This window comes from Watersipora subatra, chromosome 7, assembly GCF_963576615.1.
Source record: "Watersipora subatra chromosome 7, tzWatSuba1.1, whole genome shotgun sequence".
In the NCBI taxonomy this organism is placed as follows: domain Eukaryota; kingdom Metazoa; phylum Bryozoa; class Gymnolaemata; order Cheilostomatida; family Watersiporidae; genus Watersipora; species Watersipora subatra.
In genome coordinates, this window is record NC_088714.1 from 52,323,523 (window position 1) to 52,348,409 (window position 24,887).

A 24,887-nucleotide genomic window follows, 5' to 3' on the forward strand; every position below is an offset into this window, starting at 1 on the left:
GATATAATTGAAAACACATTGTTTTTACGCAAACAACTTATAAACCTAAAAATAAAAAAATATTAAGTATGTTGACAGTAATTTGGTGTGTGAAAAATAAAATATATATAGTAAATAAATATTCTCACTTGAAATGTCGCTGTCTGTAAAGGATCAGATCAAGTCGCGTATCGTCAACGCGATAGCGTACGTACATCGCAAATTAGCGTACGATTGAGAGTTCAACTACCACGTACTATATCTACAGTTGACGGTAAATATCTAAGAACCAATCTATGATTGGCGTCTTGAGTCAACCGATATGTCTCGGTGAGTCAACTTTGGTGTTAGAACACTCCCCAGTGGCCTCCGGTCCAATCAGTGATTTCACTGTTGGTACTGGCATAAACAGAAATATAAAGATACTTGTGTAACTGTTATGTCCCAAACAATTGAAACAGCGGTTCTCAGAGCAGCTCCACCCACTCGTCACGAGACCAAACAACTAGTTGAACTCAGCACGCATAAACCAACATGGCGGCTACACGAAGTTTACATTGTTTACCGAGTGATTTTGGCAAAAGCTTTTTACCGTATATTCCAACTCTTAGGCAACGAATCCAATGAAGAAAGTATGCAAATAACAGCTTCTTCGCATCAGTGAATGTGTTTGTTGAAAAAAACGATGAAGAAAGTACTGTAAAGGCGACAATGTACCGGTCAGAGCGAAAGAATGAGAAGCCGCTGAAGGTCACTGATGTACACTCTTCTTGTAAAGCGGAGTAAATTAGCTCTTTACTTCTTACAAAAATAATTGTATGTTTAAATAATATTTACCATGACTGCCTCATTTTCGTTCCATGAGTCCAATCTATACCAGGTACAGCACCTGTCAAGATTAAACCAAATAATTTGTACAATGACAGTTTTTTTTAACGATTTTTGATATGGCAAAAGGGAGTTTGGAAGAAATCTGTGCAACACGTCTATTGATATTACTTTAGGCACGTTACTGTCAAGATGTGCATTAATTGATACATTTAATTTTTGTCTTACAGTATTCTAGCACTAAATGGTTTCTGTTTTGACCTTTATTGCAAGATACACACCATTGAGGCCCATTATTTCATAATAAGACATTTAAATTTCGGAGCTGGAGGGGAATGTGCCCATGTCCTTAGACTAGTTCTCAAGTTGACGGACTGGCTGACTAGTGGCCTACAAGAAGTTCCCAGTGAACCAGCCTGCACATCACAACGACAGGAATGGGACAGACCAAGAGGGAGAAAAATCATTGCAGAGCCAGTGTCCTCCAAGATCATCAGTCGGCCGGTAAATGAAGACCGAAAGAAACGCCCACTGACTGCAGACATAACTGACAATAGGTATGAAATTGAAAAAAGTAGTGAGTGTCAACACTTAATTGAAGACACTGTGTTTATAAATTAAACACAGTGTCATTGTAACTAAAACCCATGTGTTTTAGTTGAAATGCTATTTATGAATAGTCAACAATTCTTTAAGGATGAATTGAAAAAGTGCTCAAGAATAATAAAACTTTAATGTTAATCTCGAAGATATATACAAAGTGTGATAATACATTCTGCTTCACTTTATTTCAGAAAAGTTCAGCTGTTGTACAGGGATATTGAGCTTCTCGCTGCTATGAGGGGTACACCACTTGGGTACTTAGCATCCAAGCCATACAAGACAGTGGCCACCAGCAGTGGTGAACAGAATGCTGGCTCAACGCTAGAGCTAAATATATTGGACATATATATCCAATATATATATCCAATATATTTATATATATATATATAGCTGAAATATATTGGCAATATTTATTTTTCTTTAATGTACTTGTGTCCAATTATTTATATGTGTGTTTCAAGTGACCAGCTATTTTTCTCATTCGGATAAAAAAAGACTGTTGGAATAATGATTAATCCTGCCCTTAGCATAATGTACATGTATGTATGTTAATGTTTGTTCTGTTTATTGTATGAAGTCAACATTTTGTAGAAATTATCTTTATTAAAATTTGAATAAAGTCACAAAGTCGAAAACGATGTCAACGGAGTCACAAAGACCCCATTGATATCGTTTCACCATTTTAAATCGTCAAATAAACAGTAAAAATAGAAGCAAAATTAACGTTCAAAACAACATTCACTATTGCTGCTTTGTCGGAGGTCATGGCGGATAGTAAAATCGGTTGCTAAGCCTCATCGTATCTGGACGCTGATTGGTCAATAGTTTATCGGGTGATTGGTTTGATTGACAGGTCGCGTCATGTAAACTGATGAGGAGGTATCAGATAAGTTGGTTGACTGTGAATACATTACTTAGAAAGTAGAGATGCTGAAGCAGTATTGTACTTGTTAAGTTGTCTGTCATGCCTGCAAGTTGCCCATGCTATAGATGCACTTACTAATGCTCTGCATATGCGATACAAGTTGTTTGTATCACAATAAAATAATTGCGACATTAGAATAACCTTCCTGAAAGCCTCTTTTAAACAGAATGTGACTCCAACTCAGTGAATCACTAGACCCCTGTAAGTTTTTGTTACCTTCCTCGCATTGCTGGCAGCTTTCTCAACCAGGTTTTCATCTTCAATCGTAACATCTTAGTTGCTATTCCCTCTGTTCGTATTCATTGGATTATTTACTGTGAAATCGACTTTTCATTGACCATCATTTGCAATAAATAGTTTAAACCATAACTGTCACGAACAACTTTTATCGTATTTTCTAGGTAAATCAGACACGCTGATTCCGAATTTGTACTCAAAATAAAGATTAGTGCACTAACTTTCAGAGTAATGAAGGCTTTTTACAGCGTTTTAATATCGGTCTCGAAAACAACACGGTCGGCATAACAAGCTCCGCCCATAAATACGTGACGTAACCTAGCTTTTTAGGAACAGAAGTTGCGTAGGGATGTTTAGACCAATTTAGAATAAAAGAGATGGGTGTTTTAAAATCCATTAATATCTAAATTCAGCCTTAAAAATAATATCAGTCTTTCCTGAAAGGTAGATAAGCGATTTAGCATTGCATATTTAAAAAAGCGCGATAACAACGCTATAGCTTGTGATAAAACCGCGCTTTTTGGGCTCATTTTTCTTGGCGTTCAGCCCATTTAAACGTCATGTAACAAGCTACGAGCAATTTTAAATAGTTTATGTACCTTTCATAAAAACTGAAATTATTTTACTGGCTGGATTTAGACAATAATGGGTTTTACGACACTCATCTCTATTATTCTAAATCGGACTAAACATTCCTAACTTCCGTTCCTGAAAAAGCTAGGTTTCGTCACATATTTATGGGCGGAGCTTCTAATGCCGATTGTGTTGTTTTCAAAACGGATATTGAGACGCTTTAAAAAAGCCTAAATGACTTTGAAGGTTAGTGGACTAATCTTTATTTTGAGTGCAAAATCGGAATCAGCGTGTCTGATTTACCTAGTAAATACGATAAAAGTTGTTCGTGACAGTTATGGCTTAAGCTTGTTCATCCAACTTTGTTGGTTTTTTTTCAAGAAAATGCAGGCAAGTTGTGCTATTACTAGGAGAGCCAGGGACACTGTAACTGAGAGTTTCATACAAGTGTAGGGTCTCGACTACCCTGAAACCTGTTTGCTTACTTCTTGTTCGCAAAAAATCTAAACGCTGCTACAAAAATTTGCTGATGATGGCATGTTAATTTGCAAACTTGATAGTGTAGAAGTACGACACTTACCATTAGTAGAAATATAAAGTACGACCATTCGCCTGCGGTTTTCTATATATGTACTTAAATTATTACATTGCATTATTGTTAATATCTCTTGTTTATCGCTTCAACTTGACAAAGCTTTATTTGTATTTTATTCCTTAAAAGTAGACGTCCTCGTCATATTTTGGTCTTATGTTAGCTGACGATAAATGCTTACCATGGTATCCTACACTATGGACTATTTTATAAACCTTCAACTGTTGTCTGTACTACTCTTAGCAACAAGTTAGTTGTTGGTTATCTGTAGGTTACTTCTCTCAATAATGTTAGGTACTTAGTATAAGAAATAACAACATTATTAAAAATACATCTTCTACAAAATCTTGTTTAAATTTTTGAAATTTCTAAAATTCTTTCATCTCAAGGAGGTAATATTAAAGTTAAATCTCCTTTTGCTCACAATCTATTTTAGAAGAATGTTAGAAGTGCAATTTGTTTAAATCGTGAAATGATTTTCCTTAACAAATAGTTTTAAATATTCCAAAACTAGAAAGCAATTTTTAAAGTGACACCAGAACAGTATGTTAAGACAATATAGGTAGTATATAAAGTATACTGAATCTCTTATAAACAACCTATCAATAGATCAGACCGGGCTGAGAATGTATTGCTACATCTGTAATAGGTAGTGCCCATGCCTCATTTTCTTAGGTTTACTGTTAAACAAAAGAGTGTGGAAATACACTATGTGTATTATTACTCTATAATAAAAGCTAAAAATGAAATAATGCAGCAAAACACAAAGTAAAGTTATTGTTTTTAAAAAGGCCAATAAAAATATCAACATGTGTTGATTGAATATATTTGAAGATAAATATCCTCGACCAGGATGCTTGTTATTATACATGATGATGGACTTTACCATTTTAACACCATCTGTTTCACTAACTTGGTTATAGCTTCAAAACTGCTATTTGTGAAAGTATAAAAATTATTCTCCAAATTCTCCTGTCTATTATGCAGCTATTTATATAATTATTTTAATAGAAATATTATTTTCACAACTTTAAAATCGTCATTACTGAAACATATATTGCTAATATTAATACATGATACTATAATGCAGGTTCATGCAATACAATACATTATTCTGTAGGATAACATAATGCTATACCGTTATACAGACATGATATTCAACTTTTAACGTATTAGACTCCGCCTCTGACTATAATTAGTTAGCGTTAAAAATATGGTTGTTTCAAAAAAATCGATTTAATAAAACTAAAACTAATTAAAGGCTAAAACATCAGCTACAATTTGATGTTATTTTTGTTTTGTAGACCAATGCTGTCCAGAGATATATGCGTTTGAATGAGGCCCTCTTTTAAAAAGCTCACATTCCAGCTGATGCTTCTTTCGTGACGTCACTAGTAATACATCTGAAAAGAAACCACGAGCGATAAATATAAGGTCGCTTCATTAGCCAATCATCAGCGCAAAATTTTTATATAGATCGTAATAAATGTTATCACTCGTAATACGCGTTGTCTGTGATCTCAATTTTAGGGATTTTACTCTATTATTAAATCACATGGACATCGCTATTTACTAAATTAATTAACATCGTTACTTTGATGAATTACTCGATCGACACATTTTATTGGCGAACAACATAATTGTAAAAATTGCTGTCAAGTTACTGCGAAGGTGACTCAGAGTTTTCTGGGCATCAGGTGGTTAAAGTTCTATGGAGGAAGATCGAAGAATGGAGGTAAATTTATCTTTTACTTTGAGTCTCCTATAGAGTTTCCTGTTGAGTTTACATTCAAATTATCTTTCTCTGTTTGAGGCTAAAATGTAATTTCCTGCACGTGCGAGATACGTACATGTATGTACAGTGAGTTCTTGACGGCTTCTCTTCAATCCATAGCATCTAGCAATACAATGGCTTAGATTGGTGAATATACTAAAGTTAATATTTTAGTACTCATTGATACATATACTACTTAATTAAATTATAACTTTTTGCTATCACGAATCATCGTTTTATATTTCTTATCGGTTCACCTAGCTACATTTGCTTCAAATTTTCTGTGGCAGTTTAATTTAGTAAAGTAGATTTATGATTTGACTTTAGATGTTCACTTCTCACTTGTAGAAAGTAAAGAAAATCGATTGATCAATGCAAATCTATAACTTCCAGAACCAAAGCTTCGAATCGTTGGCTTGGCGTACTTGCGCCTTTGTTAAACATTATTCGTTTTTAAAATTACACTCGCAATCTATCAAACTTCCAATTTGAAAGCTTTCAGTAGATACGCTTTAGAATGGCATATCTATGAATGACTTATATTTATTGCATTTGTTTTACTGATTACAGGATGTTTATGTCGTCCCACCAGCTGAAGCAGCTTTGTCAGTGTGGAAACTGCCATAAAGGGGAAAGAGAGACTTGAACGTGTGCTGCATAAACCATGATGTTTTGTTTGAGTTTGTTGCAGTAGATGAATTTGTCTTATTGTATCAGCTAAAACTATGTGAGTGGCCACGACTTGATGAATATTTTTAATAAAAGCTTTATGCCGAGATGAAATTCTTTTTGCTTGTAAAAATTATATAATAAAATAATATTGTTGAAGATAATGCAAAACAAGATTTGCAGAATATTGTAGTGAATTGGATACGGTATATGGAGGTCCGCAGAACTGGATAATGTGAGTTCCAATCCAGTTTGCAGCAGACTTCTCATCCTTAAAACTCTATCCCTATGTATAATCTTTTCAAAGACGCAACTTGCTTATTTTACTTACGGTAGTAAGAAACTAGTAGTTTTCGGTGTGGGCAATGATATACATACAGCCCCACCCCAAGGATAGGTGACGGACATAATGTGGGCGGGGCGTTTGGAAATATGTATATCGTTAGTGTGGGTAGCAGCGGAACTGTGCCGATACAAAGACCTTATTCTACATAGTATGCTTCAAAGAGTTACCGTAGACCTGTAGAATTGGTAGTCGGTACTCAAATGTTTACACAGCATTTGGAGAAAGTGAGTAAGACAAATTTTCAATTTTCGTTATTTGAGGCCTTTGAAACATTCATAAAAATGTATCTGTAGCGAGATTAAAAATTTTATTTTAACCAACATGAGCGAATACAAAATAAAATATATGCCAATAGAGCCTCGTATAGGACTACACTTGTATCGCAAGTAGCCGATGTGAACACGAGATATAATGACAGATAAATCACGCGTGACATCATTTTGGGCAAGTCTGGGCATGTTTTTTGGCCTGAGCGTTTTTACTGCGATCAGATTTTTTCAATTTTAATCTTCAAATATCTTGGCAATGAAAACGCCTAACACAACAAACAACATATCAACTGACAGAAGGAAAAATGCTTTCCTTTACGATCAACTCAAAATTGACGCAACCACATCTTCAAAGGGTGCGTAAACTTTTGTCGTTCCAAGTGCTGTTTCCAATTCTGTAAATGTTCCGTTCACCTTTGGTGACAATGTAGTCTTGTTTGGTGCTGTCTGCCTCAGAGCGTATTTTATTTTATACTAGTTCCCTGGTAGTCCAGTATGTCATAAGAGATGGTCAGGTATGATGATAAAGAGAATAACTACATGTACCCAATTTGTGTAATAATTCTTATATCAGAGAAAGTGAATGGTTGGTGTAGTTGGTAGTGTGTCAGCTGATGTTGCTGAATGCTGTAGGTACAACTCTTGCATATTACAATCTTTTTTCAAACCCAACTGTGGCTTCAAACAGACAGATGAACAAATGAACACGGCCCTGATTATAGTAAAAAATATTGCTTTTGCTAAAATGATCCACAGTCTTAATGAAAAAAAAAAGTTTCCATAGAGTTATATATGTACTTCTGTCTATAGAAATCTGCAATTTAACTCTGGTACAGTTGTTCTCTATTGGAATGAATATCTATAGTGCTAGTGTTCTAAGCATGTGTTTTGACAGAAGATAAAGCACTTATAACCTGAGCTCTCCTAATTATTCAAAATGCTAAAAAATGTCAAGTTCACTATTTGGATTTTTTCGTTTGTTGAACTGAATTTTAGAAAAACAACCTACGATTGTTCTAGATACGCTATAGTATTTTGATTTAAGTTTGTGAAAGCATAGAAAAGATTGCTTAAAATTTTGAAACTATTTAAGCAAACTAAAGATTATATTGATATCACAATCACTAAATAACGCAGTATAAAATGATAGTATATATTATTAACTCCGTTAATTTCTTTATATAGACAGTAGTTATATGAGCAGAACATGGAGTTCTTATAGTGGGAATTGACAAAAGAGGATAACTCCTTCTTGAGATAGATATAGACCGATACTGTACATATCGTTAGTCATTAGTAAGATCTTATAGTAACTTTGAAATATGCATATAAAAATTTACTAAAACTGCTCAACTATTGCTACAAAGTTTTTATTTTACCGAGTGCTCACATTTATGCACCAACTGCAGCATTGCAAGGAGAGTATTAGGCAGAAAGACATGTTCAACAAGTTGTATCATCCATGTAGTCAGAAAGAAGATAATCTACTCTATATTTTATCCCATTGATAAAATACAACTATTGAGTTGTTGATTATGTGAAAAGGTTAGTTGTGTTAGTTGAACACGTCTGATGATTCCACGAGGAAGTTAGCAGTCTACATCATGTATAATACTATTAGCATTAATCTCTCATTTTGCCTGTAACCATTTTCTTCATACTAACATTTCTGAAATTTTATCCATATTTGTGAAGGTTTTACTTATTTGCATGCACAACTATTATAGTCGGTGCTTTGCTATGGAATTACACAGATCATGATAAAACATGAAAGTAAAAGAACTAGTTTGATCTACTATAAAAAGTTTTGTTTGACTCACTGTGAAACTGTAAAATTTGAGTATTTCAACGATAGATCATCACCAGTGTTTTATTCTTGTATGATGATAATGCTATTAATTATTCAACAACTTGTTTTTTTTTCTTTCAAGTTTGATTAAATTAATCAGACAACTCCTTTTCTGTGCAAATGTCTCAGATATTTACACTTTGTTAGTAGCCGAGGCTGAACCACTCCTGTTCTGGTTCTTCTGGTCCTGGTCCTGTTCTGACGTTTAATTAAAGGTGACATTTAATAAAGGTTGGTGTTCTATTTTTCAACTAGTTTCTCAGGATTTTGGCCAGTTAAATTTTATTTTACGAATAGCAAACCGTAATATAACATCCAACATAAACTTATGATATAAGATAATTTAACGAATAAAAACCAATAACATCAAACACAAAATTTTAGCACAAAGTAAGTCAACAAATAACAAATGATAAAATAACAACCGACATAAAACTATAATACAAAATAATCCAACTATTTGCGAACAATAAAGTTACAACCAACATACAATTATAATACAAGAAATATGGTACAAAACATATAATACAAACTAACATGGTAAATATTGGTAAGTAATCAGATGTTTATTGCTAAAAATTAAATGATACATTGCTATTGCAACTGTCCTCGTCATTACATAGGACTAGCTCATCAGCATCGATTAGGTGAATGACATTAGTTTTTTATTGGTAAAACCAGCATTGGCCCGCGCCTGCTGGAGACATCCTTGTCTAGTCTCAATCGGGCCGTCTGACCTAAAGCGATGAGTCTCGTTATCCTCAGAACCTTCTAGAGCTTTTGTCACCCCTCAACATTCCTTGAACGACTTGACAATGAGCAGCTTTGAATTTTTGCCTGCTCAACATGTTTGCCAAAGTTTATAGGTACATTCTTGTAGTTCTCTGAAAAAGTTTAACTCACCACTACGTGGTAGGATTGTTTCAATTGAATGCCACGGCCTCAATGTAGTAGGGCTCCATCTCCAGGCACCATGATCCGGAGGTGTTTGTTCACCAATCTGATGCATGATCAATGCATTCGATATTGAACAACAAACCTTAAAGTCCATCAAAATCCACCGGTCTAATGGTAAAATATACCTAGTCAAGTACCTTTGATTACTATTTGGTGTGATAAATCTCAAAATGTCGCGCAAATTTAGGTTGCCTTTAAATAAATGAGACCTTCAAATAAAAGGCGGCCTTCAAATAAAGGTGGTTTTGAAATAAAAGCTCGTGTTCTATTTGCTAAAATATTAACAACATTGGATAAATATATACTCCCACTGAAAAGTTCGGTGTTTCTAAAGAACTGGGTTTATCGCGCAACACCTTGAGGCTAGGGTACGTTAGTGAAAGAGTACAGTTGTGGCTAGATTCATTATGAGCAATATCAAGATGTATATAGATACATAGATATAGAAAGATTTATATATAGATACATAGATATAGAAAGATTTATATAAATACATAGATATAGAAAGATTTATATATAGAGTTATCATGAGCCATGTTTAGAGTGCCAACAATCAATTAGTCTTTCAAGTCAAACGGTATGTCTCAGTGAGACTAGATAAGTGTATGTGGACACACCCTTTGCCTTCGGTGCAATCAAAGGTTCTACTGTTTGTACCGACATGAAAACAAAATAAAAAGGAACTATTTGTTAAATTTTATATTGCAGTTCTTAGTAGGACTCTGCATACAATAGTACAATTACTAACCTGACGTCCTATGCAATCAAGATAAGTCTTGCATTACGTTTATGAGTTGAATGTGTCATAAATATTCTTGTTGTATGTCCACTGGTTGTATGTGTCATATGCCTAGAAATTTGCTGTTTTTATTAAAGCTTTTAAAAGTAGTTTGTATGACAATAACAAAATGGCAAAAGTAGCAAAAAATCTGCAACTCTTCCCTGAAAGCCAGGGAAGAGTTTGGAGGTGACTAAGCAAGCAAAAGCAAGTAACTAAAGTGTATCACCGATGCAAGCTTGTTGCTTTTGCCCAACATGGCTGTTTCTCCTACATTTTCATAGGCTTCCACCACTATTTTTTCCAATCTCAACTCATGACATCTTTGTCACTCTTTCCTTTACTCATCCCCTAGAATTGGTTTACATTCAAAACTGGTTGACCAACTTTTACAATAAATACTTCGAACAGTTCATCCAACAGAGAAGGCAGTGAAGTAGGAGTATAACTGAGATAGCCTGTGACACTTGAAGACACCAGCAGAACTAATCTGAAGATGTGGAATTATTAGTTAGCTTTTTATTAATTTGTGCTGTTATGTTATAGTTAAAGCACATCAATTATATTACTACTTTTATAATATAGTTCAGTGCTTCAGAGTCTTGGCTTTCAAATGAGCCTGTATTCAATGCACAAAGAATAATAGAACTATGAAAAACACGGTGTCAAAAGTATGTCCAGCAATAATAAACACTTGGTTGTGGTTCCCACAATGTGATGTCATAATTAGCAATTAGCCTTAGGTTGTCGATCACTTTCGCTGCCATTGAGGCTGCGCTTTTTTGTGACAATCGATGCTCTTAAACCCAGATGGCGCTAATAAAGAAATAGGATTCTAAATAATCAAAAATTCTTGGGGATCGTGCTAACACCCGACCAATACAAACGCATATTCTGGGTTAATAAACTTCGGGTGGTTGTGGAAGTAGTTGCTGTTGCAGTAGTATTATTATCTGAAGAATTCGTATCGCTTTCCATGTTGTCCAATCGATGTGATTTCATAAAGGTAATGAAATCACATCGATTAAACTGTCACCTGCAGTGGCGTGACTCTAATACTATATGTAAATTGCACTCTTGCGAGATCACGCTATGCTTGAAATTGATTAGCCTCAGTCGTGCCCTTTAACATCACAACAAAAAGGAAGGGCTAGTGCATAATATCTTCGGGAAAACATAGTATGATGCTTGGAATCTGAGTTACCTATCATAGAAATCATCTGCACATGGAGAAGTAAAGACTCTGAGTCCTTTGTCATCTTCATTAGTTCTTTGGACTTGTCCTACCTTTCCCTGCCACAAGCGTCATTATCGTAGTTGATAAATAAGCGGTAAGAGTACACGACACCGAATATGACCATTGTGACCTCATACTTTGCGAGCCTATACCATTTAAAATTTACGTCGTAGAGCTCTGGGGAAATCCTATAAACACCAAACAATGTCTATCTCACCATGTCAAACAATGGCTCATTTGAAAACAAAGATATTGAAGAGCCTGAATAAGCTGAATAAGTACTGATATAATTGATGTTCGTTAACATTTGATGATAACTACTCCAGCCCTACACTAAACTTGTATTACTTGAAGATAAGAGATAAGCTACATTCATCTTAGTAACCAAGTGCTACTTAACTAACTGAAAATGACTATCTCAAAGTGGACAATGCTATGTTTCTGCTTGAGCTACTGACATGAACCTTAAAAAATTCAGCTGCCTTTCTTTATCCAGTTCAGATGTTTAATAAATGGATAATCCTCAAAGATTGCTGTCACACGGGACTCTCTGAAAGTTTGAAGAAACTCCTGGTAGTCAGAAGTTACTAACTTCCGCAAAACCTTTAATTGGACGCCATGTCGCTCTATTTTTCAACCCTTCATCTATAGTGGTGGTCAATTGGAGGCGGCGTTCAAATAGAGGCTGGCGGTGAATTTTTCAAATGGCTCATCAGATGTTTGGGAAGATAACTTTAGCCCTATTACGGGCGAAGTGAATGTCGCCTATATTTTGTCCTTTATTTTCAGTGGAGTGATATTTCACCTTTCGGATGCAATAAGTCTGCTAACTTACCTCCAACCTGTCAAAGATCTTTTAATAAATATGCATTGAAAACCAAGAAATATCTGTAACAGCTGATATCTATTGCTCGTAATAGACTTGCGATGATATTATAGCCTGTGTCCTTCTTTGCCATTGGTTGGAGCTTTCAATTTTTAATTCATTCTAAATCAGAAGTAGTATTTTTATTCATATTCACCATTGTTGCATGAAAGCTCATCGCAGTCATTGATATGTTTGCTATAGTTTGCAGCCAAAACTATAGCATTTTATATATGTGCAATAGAAAAGGTGTTACTAGCGTTAATCAATTGTATGATCAAGTTACCACAATGATGCTATCAAATAATATGCTATAAATTTGCACATTTGTTAATTTTGTAATGATAATATATCATATCCTACAAGTATTTTTTATGAACAAGTGACATAAACGAAACATACTTATATTACATGCAGAAACATAAACTAATGTTTTTAAAATGAAAATATTAGCATCATTTGCTCGGATAGCTGCGTTTTGATTGATGCTTTCAATGGAATGAACATCTTATCGTTGCCCAATAATTTCCACAATGTCTTCTGACCTCTGCTTTTTTTCTGCACTGCTGAACTAGCCGATATTATTGTTCAAACTAGTTTTTGGGAAAGCAAAACTTTTACGTGTTGCATTTGGTCAGGTATAATTGCAGTGGCTCAAAACCTGGTCAGTTTCTGGGTCGTTTTGTAGGGTTGGAGCTTAATCCGGAAATACAAAAGCTTTAAAGTTAGTCGTAACAAGCCACAGCTAGTCATTTTAAGCCACTGCAAACGTTTAGTTGTTGAGAAATCGAGTAGTTATCACTTTGTTTAACAAAATATCACGTAAGCATCTTTTTTAAGCAAATTTCTAATTACAAATGAGTTCTTTTAGCAAAATAACATAAAGTATTTACATAGTTGTTTATTGTAGTTTTTTCTTGTTAAGAATAAATGGTAACATGCTCGCGAAACGGAAAAAATATTCTCAAAAATACACCATTAATTATTCTGTATTCGTTTATATTTGAAAAATAGTTTTGTATTTTTTAATATGAATACACTTTTGTAAAGCGGTATTACATGAAATATTGAAAAGTTACGATTATGTTCTGAACAAATAAAATGCACATTAAACGATTGTCCACTTTGTTACCATTCTGAGAGCCTAAAATGATTCTATTTAATTTCACTGTAAATATTAATATTAGCATCTCGTTAAGCATTGATTGTAAAAATGAAGACAACAGAAGACATCAATTTCTTATCTTTACTGTATTTGCTGCAAGCACACACTTTTTTAACAACTAACTTTGTATTACTACCAAGTTTCAACTGTAGCACCTTTTGAAACAACGACAGTATGTAGCTACCTAAGGAACAACCATTTAATTGTGTATCTCAAATCTTATTTGAACTTGTTACTACAATGGTGCGTTGTCAGTAGCACTGCCAGGCCTAGGCTGTATCTCATCTGTTTGGTTCACAAGAAGTGTAGGAGAGGAGGCAAGGTAAAGCAAATTTTTGTAGTCTCCTGCAATGCAGGGCAGTTACATTTTCGGACTAGACAGCCTGCCTGTGATCAGTAGTCCTCGGTAATCAGAGTCGGTTACTGCTTGCAATTTGTCTTAAAAAATTAATTGAAATGTACTACATATTCGTATTGCTTCAACCTTAAAAGAAGACCTCAGTGGGTCATCATGTATTCATAACTGACTTTTTGTATTCGTCATTTCATCTTCTATATAGGCCTACCTACAGGCCTCCCGTGCCTGTAGTCGCCAATCGTGTCGGTAGGTTATCGAAGGCTCGATAGCTGAATGACACGATTGCTGACGACAGTCAACTTCTACGAGGAGCCTGAGGGCCTACCAAATATATTTTCTGCAGTGCATTTAAGCATTATACCACTCGTTCTTGCCTCATTGTTAGAAGAGGCTGAGCAAGCCATCAAAGCCCATAAAATCGAATATGGCAACAAGTTTTACACATACCATAAGGACGGCATATTAAACAAGCATGAAAGACTTTTACACATACCATAAGGACGGCATATTAAACAAGCATGAAAGACTTTTTGAAGGTAATCTCATATTCTTAAAGCACTTTTTCTCCACTGCCGAATTTGTGATATTGTGTTGAAAATGAACATTTTATACCTTAGATATTTTAGTGTAACCTTGATTGTGAAGTGTAACCTTGATTGTAAAATGTAGGCCTATGCTTGGTTGTTGTGCAATAGAATTACATGTCAATAGTAGCTTATATGTTTTTATGCTGCAGTTTTATGAGGCCTTTTTTGGTTTGTTTTTGTACCATATGATCAATGACATCACAGGCCCTACTTGAAGCAGAATTGACACAATTTTCATCAGTTCACTAGCAACTCACACTGGATACACACCATCTACCTCTCAGCAATAAAGAATTACTCTCTATGGACACTCAACTCTTAATTAAGCTTAATTTAACGAAGTGGATATTCATGTATATACAGACATGCAGTGGATTACAATCAAGCTTATAGTGCAGCCTTGATTCGAAGATATACATGGGCTTTAATGTACAAGCATTGGCATGCAGTTGAAATGACATTAAAATCATTGTATATTGACAACTACATTAAAGCAGGCAATAAATGTATAAAGCATCATATACATGCAGCAGTTAGTTCTCAATTGAGTGTTAGCAATCAAGTAAGGCTAAAAACCTACAACGTCTTCAGCCAATGAATCTAAAAACTCTGTACCATGTTTCTTAATTTTAAAATTTTATCTGCTCTAATTTAGCAAGGTAAAGATATTTGGAGAGGTAAGAAAGTCATTCATGACAGTCAAGGCTATTTATGTATGTATGGCGAAGAAAAAGAGTATGGCTGCATGTACGGCCCTGAAAGACATCAAACCCAGAAGGAAAAGTACAAAGAACAGCGGAGGGTAAGTTACCGGTACACCAAGAATATTTTACTCAGACTATTATAAGGGATATTTTTCGACAGCAAAACTCGGTAATTGTATGTCTAATATATTTAGACAGGGCTATCCTTTCATGTCTTTGCAAATGCACAGATAGTATAGTATGGATTTTACATAAAGATGATAAATAATATTTATTACTTTTATGGATTTTAATTTGTCTTATTTCTGAAATAGCTATCTTGTAACAAAAGCATGCGTGCACATTTATGTTCTTGTAAGCCTGAAATCAGAGAATTCAGTAAATCTAAGTCTGCAATACTGCGAGGGTTGGGACATGTCTAAGCTGTATTCGATACTTTGCTTTCGGTCTCATGGTACATCAAAGTTCAAAAACACTTTCTCTTATTTTAATTTATCTACACTCTCATAGAAATTTGGTAGAGTTGCAAAGAAACAAGGACTTGATTGAAATGCTCAGATACCATATCCTTGACCCAATAGCCAGTGAAGTTTACGGCAATCTGTCTCATTTTTCTTGAGAATTTCTCGCGAGGCCTCACACATGCGCCATATAGTATTATATCACAGTTCACACCTTGGGTTAAACTTGGACAAAATATTTTATTTTACATTTAATATTTCACACCTAAAATTTGCAAAAACAATCATTAAAAGCAAGATGAAATGAATGCTTATTTTAGAGCTATGGCAACAAAGCCTTTGTTTGGACTCTTTTGCCAATTTGAATTTAGTTAGATTGTGCCCACAAATATAAATATGCTATACATGTGCATAAATTCATATATGTTGTCGCATGGTGTCGATATACGTAATTTACGTATTGTTTATATTTGCAGTCACAGAATCCAACAAAGAGACCGCATCCTCAAGACAATACATCTGATAGTAACACGAAGGTACTCACTCACATAACCAGCCATAAAATTTTAGGCAAATTGTGTAATATTAATTATGGTTAAATGTGGAATTTCATTGGTAGGTGGATCTTCAAGCCCTTTATAACCCTAGATTAGTAGCTAGAAAAACGTGAAGTTATAGTAGGATAAGGCAGAAGAACCCCTTGTGTAGGCAGGATTAGGTTTTAGAAACAAGTTATTTGCTGCCAACTGCGATATTTGTTAAGTTGCTTGTTCACACCCAGCCAAACGTTCAATGCCTCGAGTATTCTGATTTATAGCTCAAGATAAGGAGGAAACGCAATGCTTGCTCAGTGCTTACGGGTAGGAGTAAGAGCAGAGGCTATGCGTGCTTCCATAGATGTGGGGAGCATCTACGAAACGCCACAAACGACAGCATTATAGATGTAACTGAGACACCTGATGTTACTTTCATACCTAACAGTCCGGTGAGTGGTAATATTCAGTAACTCAGTTTTAAAATTAGAACCCTGTTGCATGATGCTTTCGTGTCACTTTAGTGTAAGTGCTCAGTGTCCGAATTGGAGAGAATTGTGCAGCGATGCTCCCAAATCTCTGATTCCAGATTTGTAAAGCATATCAAATCGCTGGCATGGGTTTTGCTCCAAATCAAATCATTTAGAAGGCTGACGGCTCAGCTTTGAAATAAAATGAAATTAAAACCATCATCCACTATGTAATTGATGGTTTTAATTTGATTTAATTTACAGGCTGGGTAATCCATTTTCATGGTGCTGTGATGCCAATCTCATTATTGGTGATTTGATGTGATTTGCAAATCTCTAATCAGGATTTGGGAGCATCTCTGGAGTTGTTATCAACTCTTTGGGAAGTTGATAACAAGGTGCCACTACACCATCCGATTCGTAGACTGAGTACTTGGACTAATGTCGCTGTTGTCTTCTACAAGTCAACTCTATGGGCTAAGTCGGTTGAGCAATGTAGGATCGGAGAAGATATATGAAGCCAGGAAATAATTGTGAAATAAAACTATTGTAAAAACAGTAATAAAGTCAGGAACTAGCAAAAGCAGACTTGCCCGGTTCTTTGAGATCGTCAAATTAACTTCCAGCTAATCACAATGTCCAATGTAACTTTCCAATCTACTTCATTAAATTAACAAATAATATTCCTGTCAAAGTCAAAAATCGTCTCAAAACAATGCCACTTGAATACTGCATTCACAGTACTTTACAAGTTCAAGGAGATGTAAATACACATGCTATGATTGTTTTTATTTTAGATCAAGGATCTCCAAGAGGAGTTTGCAGGGAGTAAGAAATGACAGAGCAAAAATGCTTCCTGAGTCCTGAGGCTTTATAATACATGCAATATCTAGATAGACATAGAACAAGTTTGTTCCCTATAGCTGTGGGTGAACTGGCAATGAAGGAAGGGCACGCCAGAGGGCATCTGGCGTGCCGTCCACCTCATTGCCAGTTCATCTGCAGCCATAGAGAACAAACTTGTTCTATATAGGAATACTTTTATATGCAAAAACACGAACTGTTTCAGCTAGGTACTGTGCTCAATTTTGAGTGAATATATTGATCAAATTAAAACATACCTGCATACATACAACATTCAGGATTTTCAACACCGATTTTTTTTAAATAACCCAGACTTATATTCACTTATTTTCACATACCTACATGTAGTATATGTGGCCTTTTCTACTGTGTTATTCTGTTCTCATTTGTGCTTGTTAAAGGCTTTTTATGCCTTTGGTGCTGATGTGGTAGTAATTAAGTTTTGTGCAACATTTTCTTTTTATATCAAATAAAGTAAAATTATTATCCTGATAGATTCGTCCGATAACTGAAACAACCTACTGCCTATGATTGTTCCAGTGGTCCATCACCAGACAATTTGTCATTGCGCATCGACTTTTCAAACAATGTATGTTGTATAACGTCAGCGATGCCAATAGACATACATCATGCTAAAGGTTTTGTGTGCTGCCCTCTGATTTTCCAGAATTGACTACATTGTGCTTGTGGAGGTAACAGGAGAGCTGCTAACAATGATGCACAACAATTGCCACATGCATTATTTATATTGGAGCAAGAAAATACATCATCACGCTAACAACAAGAAAATATTTTTTGCCCAACAAATCAAAAAAATTATTTTGGTCACACATTGCTGTACTTAAATAATAAATATATAAGCAAGTTGATAAATGAATACCTACAGAGCGCGGTCATGTTCAAAATCTAAATAAAGTTATTTTGGAGAAGTCGGTCTTTGCAGTAAAGATAAGATAGACTAATGTCTTCTGTTGCCTTTTCACAATATTTGTCTTAGAATACGCTAACATAAATAGTTACACTAAAATGAAATAGAATCTGCTTTAGCTCTCAGAATGGTAGCAAAGTAGACAATTGTTTCAATGTGCATTTTATTTGGTTAGAACATAATCACAAATATTCAATAACTTATGTAATACCGCGTTACATACATCCGCGTGCAATCATATTACAACGTATGTAAGGTATCGTTCATATACACTGTATAAACGAATACAGAATAATTAATGATGTATTTTTGAGAAAATTTTTTTCCGTTTCGTGAGCATGTTACTATTTCGTCTTAACACGACAAAACTACGATAAACAGCTATGTGAATACGTTATGCTAGTTTGATGAAATATCTCATATTTTTAATTAAAGATTTGCCTAAAAAAGTGTTTATGATTTGTTTTGTTACAAAAAACAAAAAGATTACAGACTCAATTTCTAACCGACTAAACATTGGCACTTGCTTAAAACCTCATCGCTTAGTGCCGACAAAACATTTGCATTTCCGCATTAAGCTCCACCTCTACAAAACGACCCAGAAACTGACCAGGCTTTGAGCCACTGCAATTATAACTGACCGTAGCCTGTCTTGACAAGCTGTTGTTTTTGCGTAGTTGTCCCCCCGTCGAGCGGCGAGCAACAACAGTTGTTGCTCGCCGCTCGACGGGGGGACAACTACGCAAAAACAACAGCTTGTCAAGACAGGCTAGTATTTGATTTGCAGTGCAGTTACGTTTTTTCATAATTAACTGCATTAGTTAATTCTTTTGTTTAAAAACTGGTCGCTTTCATTAAATACTTCAGCTATTGTTTTTGTACTTCCTTAACACTTATTAATATTTTTTCTTTTTTGTGTTTACTGCAGATTGAGAATGAAACAACCTACTCTGATTACAAAAACTAGAGAAAAGTAGTAATATTCATCAAGACAGAAATATTGGCAGATAAGCAACCAGTCAACCTAGACCCCTTCGTCGACCCCAACTTCTTAATATCGCTGCAGCAAACATGATTAAATTATATGTTTTATTTCACGTATAGATATATTATAATTTATTACAAACTTGAGTGTACAAATAAAATATTTCAAATACAAATAAAATTTTACAAACGATGAATGGAGTAAATATAAACAGTTTAGTCTATATGGCGGTTGTCTAAAGCAATAAAATTAAACTGATACTCATGATAAGTGAATACTAGCGTGTAATGGTGCTCTCTGACTAGTTATTTTGGTAATAGCAGCTCTATAACGCTGTCACTCCTGGGTAGATGTTAAAGGCGATTCTCTCGCTATTACATGGCTGGTAAGGAAGTTATCATCAGAACTCTCCTCATGGGTTACTATTACAAAATTCTGCCGGTTGGCCAAAGATTTATGCTCGTAAAGGCGTTTTTGTTCCTTTTTTTAAAACAGATATATTCTCCTTGTAAGTAGCTGCGGTCACTTCAACCTCAATTTCCAGACCGCCCTGAATGATTGGTGATCTTCTAAGAATGACATCTACCACCCTTGCAATCATTGTTCTTCGGTGTATGATGAAAAATCTCTCTCTCACACTAAAACAAATAATGAAGTGGTAGGGATGGAAAAAATAAGTACTGCGTTTTACCAAAGAACTAAAGTAAAATTCAACTAATTTAGTAAATGTGAAAAACTTATTACTTACCGCAAGTTGTTGGCTTATCAAAGGCCTCCAAAGCGATGAAAATTCGGGAAAACCTCTGGATGCAGCAAAAATTGTTTACCGTAGCTTAGCATGATCGCCTCGCAGTTGTAGGCCAAATATAAACCGGTACACGCGGTGTGTGCATGCGTAGGAATAACTCTATTACTGTCCGCAATAGAGTTAACTTGTCCTAGAGAGTGGCAGTTTTCAGCCGCGAATAAATTCATCCGCGAATATGCATGAAAAGACATTTTTCGCGAAATATAACTCCGCGAATAAATTAATCCTGTACGGTAGTTTGTTTATGTACATGTATCTACTGATAAATACGTGCACTTATGACTGTCCTGATAACTTGAACGCTCTAATAACTCGAACACTTTTACTCGGTTCCTTGAAGTTTGAGTTATCCGAGTTTCACTGTATATGTACTTGGAAGTATCAAGACCGCGTTAAACAAGGAACTACTATTAGCCTGAGATCGTTATTGACTATTTTTATGGTGTTGCTTTTAAAGATTTAACGAAAAAAGCGAGAAGCTTTCGAGTTGAACAACCAAAGAATTGATTGTTATTAATGTAAACGATTAATTATTAATACGATTTTGTAGAAACTTTTCTACTGATCACTTGATATTACGCGTTCACATAGATGAAAGATAGTAAAAGTGGCGGTCAAATGGAAGTAGTGTTCAAATAGAGGGTGGTTCACAGTCTGGGCTAGTGCTGGGCACGAGTACTTCTTGGTCAACGGGTTTAGACGCGCCCCCTTCTGTTCGGGTTTTTCGAGTATCGGATAGCTAGTAGCGCTAGGCTCGGGTATTTCTTTGCCTACGGGTTTTTCGGGTATCTGGTTTGTTGATATGGATTTTATGTTTAAATTTTCTAAACAGATATATTTTCAAATTTACAAAGCAATTATATTTCTTTTCAATTTATTTATCATTTTTCACAGTTTTTATCGACTGACATTCGTACTCGCAGCGTTAACAGGTGGATTGTTAAACAGTCAAGATAGTTTGGGGCTACAGGGCATTTTCGTGTCAACAGGTGGCAGAAGATAGGGTCTATGGTAGCTTAATACTTAAGCATGTTCTATGTACCTCTCTGACCTTCTGTAGATGGTGCTCTAAATCTCATAAAAAAACTTTGTCAGCGTTTTCCGTTAGTAAGGCTTGTTGGCTTGGTAAAACTTGGTTATAATGAATTATGTAATCCATAATAGCTAGCTGTGGTAATCAATTTAAAGAGTTATTAAATTTTCACTGCTACTACTAACGCTGATGGCTGTTTCCAACAAGGCGATAGCGGAAACAGACTAAGGACCTATGTGTTATCGGTGATAGCGAACACACGCCGCATTAAAAAGGCATGGATTTGTTTACGAAGACGATTTGGCTAATTGCGCAAATAAAATTTGACGGAAGTATTTCTTCTCACCTTTTAATGACAAGTAATAACTGATTGACTACAATATTTCTAGTAGGTATAGTAAATAAGGTATGGTATGCTTTATTCTATCTATTAAATTAAAGACTCGTTAAACCCCATTGTTATGCCTCCTTAGCAACAATGACACAGAAATGCCATGTGGTCCCAGACTAAAGAGCGCAGGGTGCAATAGACCGAGTTTTTGTTAACACTACCCGACGGATCCGTGTACCAAAACCCGAACTTGAAAGTCAAAACCCGAACCCGAAGGACCGGAATACCCGAAATCTCTATTACCCGATACTCGAGAGAAGATAAACCCGCGAGTTCAACGAGTATTACTACCCGTGCCCAGCACTAGTCTGGGCACCTTTTTTTCTTTTGAGCGTTTTAAAGATGTAGTTGCGTCAAAAATGAAATTAGGACCCATAAAAGGCTAAAACATCAGCTACAATTTGATGCCATTTTTGTCTTTGTAGACCAACCCTGTCCAGAGATATATGCGTTTGAATGAGGCCCTCTTTTAAAAAGCTCACGTTCCAGCGGGTGCCTATTTCGTGACGTCACAAGCAAGGTATCTGAAACGAAACCACGAGCAATAAATATGAGGTCGATTCGTTAGCCAATCATGCGTGCGAAATTTTTATATAGGCCGTAATAAATGTTATCACTCGTAAAACGCGTTGTCTGTGATCTCGAAGATTCTCATCGTTAGAGAATTCATTCTCATCATTACTGATTCAACGTGTTTCAACAATTACTAAGTTATACATAGTTTTAAAATGGCTTCAAGTTCGAGCAACCGCTACTCAGAGTTATCTGAGCAACTTTTAGTAAAAGATTAGAGTAGACAGCCTATGGCCAAAGCTGACAGGCGTCAGCAGCATTTTGCTGCAGAAGAAGACAGAATGGAGGTAAATTAACTTCGAGTCTTCTATACTTTAGTAAATGTAATATTTTTTATAGTCATAAATACATATACTAATTAATAAAATGATAATTATTTGCTATCTCCAATCATCGTTTCATAGCTTATCTGCCGTTTTACCTAGCTATAATATTTTTTCGAATTTTCTTTGGTAAATTAGAGTCATGATTACAAATTATTTTCACTCGTAGGAAGTGGGTAAAATCGATTGATCATTGCAAATCTTTAATTTCCAGAACCAAAGCTTTGAATCGTTGGCTTGGCGTACTTGTGCCTTTATTAAATGTTTATTCGTTTTTAAAATTACACTCGCAATCTATTTAACTCCCAATTTGGAAGCTGTCAATAGATACGCTTTAGAATGACATATCTATGAATGACATATTTATTGCATCTACTTTGTTTACATTTACTTGTTTTACTGATTACAGAATGTTTATGTCGTCCCACCAGCCGAAGAAGCTTTTTCAGTGTGGAAACTGCCATAAAGGAGAAAGCGAGACTTGAATGCGTGCTGGATGATGTTTTGTTTGAGTTTGTTGCAGTAGATGAATTTGTCTTATTGTATCAGCTAATACTATGTGAGTGGCCACGACTTGATGAATATTTTTAATAAAAGCTTTATGCCGAGATGAAAATATTTTTGCTTGTAAAAATTATATAATAAAATAATATTGTTGAAGATAATGCAAAACATGATTTGCAGAATATTGTAGTGAATCGGATATGGTATATGGGTGTCCGCAGAACTGGAGAATGTGAGTTCAAATCCAGTTTGCAGCAGACTTCTCATCCTTAAAACTCTATCCCTGTCTATATTCTTTTCAAAGAGGTGGCTTGCTTATTTCAATTATTTAGTATTCGGTAAGAATACTAGTAAGAAACTAGTACTAGGCAATAGGTAATAGGCGACATAATGTGGGCGGGGCTTATGGGAGGCTGTATATCGTTTATATGGGTAGCTGCAGAACTGTGCTGATACAAAGACCGCGTTCTACATAAAGTGACTTGACAGAATTACCGTAGACCGGTAGAATTGGTAGTCGGTACCCAAATGTTTACACAACATTTGGAGAAAGTGAGTAGAACAAATTTTCAATTTTCGTTATTTGAGGCCTTTTAAACATTCATAACAATGCATCTGTAGCAGGATTTAAAATTTTATTCTAGCCAACACGAGCAAATACAAAATAAGATATATGCCAATAGAGCCGCGTAAGACTAGACTTTTATCGCAAATAGCCGATGTGAATACGAGAGATAGAGACAGGTTGCCAAACGCGTGACATCATTTTTGGCGAGGCTGGGCACGTTTTTGTGGCCTGAGCGTTTTTACGGCGATCAGATTTTTTCGGTTTTAATCTTCAAATATCTTGGCAATGCGATCGCGTAACACAACAAACAACATATCAACTGATAGAGAAAAAAATTCTTTCTTTTAAGATCAACTTAAATTTTGACGCAACTACATCTTTAACAGCGATAAGGTTTTGTCGATTTTAATTTCGAAACATCTCAGCATTCAAGTTAATTCGAACATTAAAAACAATTTCAAATGATAGAATAATGTCTACGCTTTCTGATAGATTTAACTAAAATTTGGTGCTAGTCTATCTTCAAGGTTTTTAACTCTAACTGTACTATTACATCGAATACATGAAACGGGCATCGAAGAAAGATTTGTTTCCGGAAGTTATCTCCCCTACTTTCTTTAAAACAAAATTTATTGATATAATTGACAAAACAAATTTCTTTGCGCAACAAACTGATGAACATAAAAGCAAAAACTTTTTAAGTATGTTTACGGTAACTTGGTTTGTTAAAAATTGCAGAAAATGAAGTACATAATATTCGCACTTGAAATCTCTAATGCGCTAAAGGATCGGATTAAATCGCGTAACGTCAACACGATAGAGTACGTTTGAAATAGCGTACGATTGTGAGTTCATCTATCACGAGCTATATCTACAGTTGACGGTAAATATCCAAGAACCAATCTTTGATTGGCCTCTTGAGTCAACCGATATGTCTCAGTGAGTCAATTCTAGTGTTGAACACACACCAAAGGCCTCCGGTCCAATCAGTGGTTTCACTGTTGGTACTGGCATAAACCAAGAGAACAGTATACCTGTATAATGCAGTTACTGATATGTCCCTAACAATTAATGAGGGTGGTATCAGATAAGTTGGTTGTCAGTAAATCCATTACTGAGAGTAGAGATGCTGTATTGTACATGTTAAGCTG

General features: G+C 35.3%; 1 protein-coding gene across 1 annotated transcript in view; it reads right to left on the bottom strand.

Moving 5' to 3' along the window:
* LOC137401118 (cytochrome c oxidase assembly protein COX16 homolog, mitochondrial-like) overlaps positions 1 to 24,887 on the bottom strand; it is a 386,239-nt gene that overhangs the window by 320,991 nt on the left and 40,361 nt on the right. The gene's annotated exons all lie outside the window — the stretch shown is intronic.